A 4818-nucleotide genomic window follows, 5' to 3' on the forward strand; every position below is an offset into this window, starting at 1 on the left:
AAGGAAGGAAGGAAGGAAGGAAGGAAGGAAGGAAGGAAGGAAGGAAGGAAGGAAGGAAGGAAGGAAGGAAGGAAGGCAAAAGGGAGGGAGGGAGAGACGGAGGGAAGAACCACAATAATACATTGAACTTTCAGAAGGAGAGAACAAAGCTAAGGATTCTAGAGATGGGGACAGGGAGGGAGGGGATTTGGGGAGTGACAGCTTGGGTGGAGGGCATGGGGAAAGATTATGATTTGTAATTATGAATTCACTAATAATAATAAAAAATTAAAATAAAATAAAATCTAATGTTTAAGCAATTTTGAAATATACAGCACAATATTATTAATTAACATGAAACACATTGGGCTAAGTTAAGTAAGCCAGGCATAAAAAATACCATATGATCTTAAATGTATATGGAATCTAAAAAAATCAAACTCATAGAAGTAGAGAGTAAAATGGTGAAACTTTCAAGATAGCAGAAAATAATTACACACATATATGCACACACAAATTTAAAAACCTGGTTGTCATGCAAACATAACATTAATTTGTTTCAAAAATTATTTTAACTCCATTATGAGGCTGCAAGGAAAATGGTAAAACTATTTTCCTTACAGAGTAATTTTCTGAGGTCTCCCTAGCTCAAGAAATGATAAAGCCTAATTAAAGTTAATATTATTTTTTAAAATTATTTATGTATTTATGTATTGGTAATTGACACATAATAAGTGTACACATTTATGTGGTACAGTGTGACGTTTCAATACATGGACACAATGTGTAACCGCCAAATCAGTGTAATTGGTATATTCATAACCTCAGATATTTATCATGTTACTGATGAGAACATTCAAAATCCTTTTTGCTATTTTGGAATGTACAATATATCATTAAACATAATCACTCCACTCCGTTCTTTTGTATTTTCACTGACTTAGTCATATATAAAAAAAGAGATTTTCTGTTGTATTATCTTTATATTATTCTAAATCTCTAAAGTCTGTATTAGTTGCTTGTACTTTCTAACTTATTTAAGCAGTTATTATTTCTGTTTTAGATGTTTAATTGTACAGTATAACTTTGTAACATTTTTTGGAGTCAATTGGAACCACTAGTTTACAAGATAGAAAAAATTCTGTTTGTAGAACTTAATTCTAATAGTAGTATTATGTAAAAGTAGCTTTCCAAGTGTGGCATGGTTTTAATTAAATGTTCTCTTTGCTCTTCCATAATCAATGCATTTGTTTTGCTCTTTTTAAAGTTTTAATGCCATCAAAGGTGAAAGGAGTAAACTAATTTAAACATACTGCATTGCAGTACAAAAATGTGAAAGAGAAAAGCCATTCGGCATTAGTGTGTAACTCAATAAGAAGAACCCTTCATTCCAAAGAACAATGGACCTACCTTGCAATTTCTCCATAAGAATGATTCAGTTGCTCTTCTAAACAAAGTCATGAGACTCCTCAGTACAAGAAAGCACTAAAGGGAAAATCTGTCTAGTGACGGGGTATGAATATATTATCAGTGTCACATGCATTTTAATCAGAATTCGAAATTTCTGAGATACATGCAGCACATTTTATGAGCTTCTTTATAATGATTTAGTAGGAAATAAACCAATTTGTACACATCTTCTTTTTTAAAGCTATTAGATTAACTGACAATTTACACACACACACACACACACACACACACATACACACACACACACACACACATATATAATTAACATTGATAGAGAGGAAATAAACCAATTTGTACACATCTTCTTTTTTAAAGCTATTAGATTAACTGACAATTTATACACACACACACACACACACACACACACACACACACACACACATATAATTAACATTGATAGAATTTGGATGCTATTGTCCCCCCAAAACTCATGTGGAAATCTGATCCACAATGTGGCAGTGTTGGGAGCTGTGTTTGGGTCATGGGGGTGGATCCCTCATGCATGGATTAATGCTCTCTCTGGAGGTGGGGATAATGAGTGAGTTCTCGCTCTATTTGTACCCATGAGAACTGGTTGTTTAAAAGACCCTGGCACCTCCTCTCTCTTGCTTCCTCTCTCCATGTTATCTTCTTGTACCTGCCAGCTGCCTGCTGCTTTCTGCCATGAGTAGAAACAGCCTGAGGCCCATGCCAGATGCAGCTGTCCTAGAATCATATGCCAAATAAACCTCATTTCAGGTATCTTGTTATAGCAACACAAAAATGGAATGATACAAACATATTTTACTTTTAGAACAGTTTTAGGTGCAGATAGTCTAGAGAGTTCCTACAGACCCTCATATTACATCTTGCATTGGTGTGGTACATTTGTTAAAACTGAGGAGCCAGTATTGATGCATTATTATTAACTAAATTCATATTTTAAATTAGTATTTACTTCTTGTGTTGTGCAGTTCTATGTGTTTTATCACAGATATTTCTACCAAATTTTGTATTACTCTCTTTTTTTAGAAATTTTATTGTATATATTTAAGATATACAACGTGATTTACAAGATACATATAGATAGTAGAATGGTTACTGCTGTAAAACAAATTAACGTATCCATCAATATTTGTCTTTCTGTGTCTGGTTTATTTCACTTACCATAATGTCCTCCAGTTTCATTCATGTTGAAGCAAATGGCAGTACCTCCTTTTTTAAAGCTGATTCATATTTCATTATATGTAGTATATATACCACAGTTTCTTTATCTGTTTTTTCATCAACAGACACTTAAGTTGTTTTCATATCTTTTTTTTTTTTTTTTAAAGATGACCAGTAAGGGGATCTTAACCCTTGACTTGGTGTNTAAAAAACTCATAAATCTCAATAACGAAAACAGATAACCCAATTAAGAAATAGACATTTCTCTAAAGAAGATGTCAAGATGTCCAAAAGGTATAGGAAAAGGTGCCCAACATCACTGACCATCAGGGGAATGCAAGACCACTTTGAGATATCACTTTACACCCTTTGATGGCTATTATAGGCAAGAGATAAGTATTGGTCAGTATGTGGAGAAAAGGTAACCACTGTGTACCATTGGTAAAAGTGTAGACTGGTGCAGCCATTCTGAAAGACACTATGGAGGTTCCTGAAACTTTATATTTTAAAGATCTTCTTTTTGTTACAGCAAGATTTAACCCAGAAAGTTGAGTTCCTCTAAAATCTTATAAAATTGAAAATGAAATGACTATGCTTTTGTACATAAATGCAACATTTCTCATTCTAAGGGATATTTCAATCAGAAAATAAACTTTATTGTTAAGAACATCAAATACACTTACCTATGGCTTTGGTTTCAAAGAACAAAATATACCATTAGAGGATAAAAACTTCAGTGTATACAACTATGAGTTACATATAAGCATGTTGTTTAGTTCTTTGTATTGTGGGCAACCAAAATGAGATGAAATAATTGTTAGACCATAGAGTCCTCTCTCTTTTCTTGCTTATTTTAAATAATAAAAAATGAGGTTTCACATTATTTCTCTTCTAAAATAATAGCAGCATAAAAACCTTTCATCAAAATATTTTTATATTTTATTAATATGTAGTCATACAGATAGAGTTGCCTTGAAGAAAACAGCAATTCAAGAATTACATGGTGTAAATAGGAAGATTTTTAGGGTTATTTGTCGTCTAAATATTTAGGAAAATTCTAATTTATCAGAGTATATTTTTTGTAGGATGTGAAAATTAACACAAATGGTAAACATTGTTGAATGATTTATCCATAATGTCGTAAACTTCTTAGTAGGCTTGGTGGTCATCATCATGGTGTCTCTTATGATGAAAACTTTCTATTATGTATCTTGAGTATTATAAAGTATTTTGTATCCTCAGGTCTGCTCTTAAATGCTCTCTAGGAGATAACTCATTGTATGCAGCTGGCTTCAAATTCAATCTCTTGCATGAGTTACATACATAAAGGACAGAAAAATAGAATCTTTAACCTAATTCCATAACACAAATGTAATAAATAACAGTTATACACAATCCCTCTGGTTTCTTGTACCTGCATTAAAACTTACAGAACAAAAAATTCACACATGCAATGGACCATAAAGGTATTCATTTCACTTTTTCATTCTTTTTTTTTTTTTTCTTTTGGCAGCAGGCCGGTAGGGGGATCTGAACCCTTGACTTTGGTGTTATCAGCACCACACTCTACCGAGGGAGCAAACTGGCCAGCCCCATTTCACTTTTTATTTGACATATGTGGAAAACATGACCTGAGGAAATTTGATGATCTATTTCCAAAGCCACACAGCTAAAGGGATTCTTGTTACTCCCAGGGAAATGCTCTTTCCACTCTAGTTTGTTACTCCCTCACTTACCCCAGAGTTAAAACAGCAGCAGCTACAGTCATTCCAACAAGTTCTTAGATACATGGGAGTGCTTCAAAAAATTTGCAGAAAAATTAAACTAAGAGATAATGTGAACCTTTCCATGAACCTTTTGAAGACCCCTTGTAAATTCCATTTACAACTTAATTTTTGATAATATTATATAATGTTTAGCACCATTTATTATATAATATAGAAGACCGACTGTAGTATACGTAAATTATATACACAATGAGAAATTTACTAAAATGCTGACCACATACCTCTAATGAATCAAAGGATGTTTAAATAATATAAAGAAAGTTTTATTATATTGGAACCCATCATCGTATTAGCCCATAATGCTACAAAAAGAAAAGTACAATACCAGACCAGAAATTTAAATATAGAAAATTGCACATATGCAAAGAGAAGACGAATGTTTGAAAATTTAATTCTCTGAAGTATATGGTTTGTAAGAATTCTTATCATCTTAGTT

General features: G+C 32.7%; 1 pseudogene; it reads right to left on the minus strand.

The window, feature by feature from the left end:
• The window catches only part of LOC103608379, a 13537-nt pseudogene extending 9174 nt beyond the window's left edge, over positions 1–4363 (minus strand).
• Positions 4364–4818: the final 455 nt, after the last annotated feature.

Source organism: Galeopterus variegatus, unplaced genomic scaffold (assembly GCF_000696425.1).
Source record: "Galeopterus variegatus unplaced genomic scaffold, G_variegatus-3.0.2 Scaffold8363, whole genome shotgun sequence".
Lineage (NCBI taxonomy): Eukaryota > Metazoa > Chordata > Mammalia > Dermoptera > Cynocephalidae > Galeopterus > Galeopterus variegatus.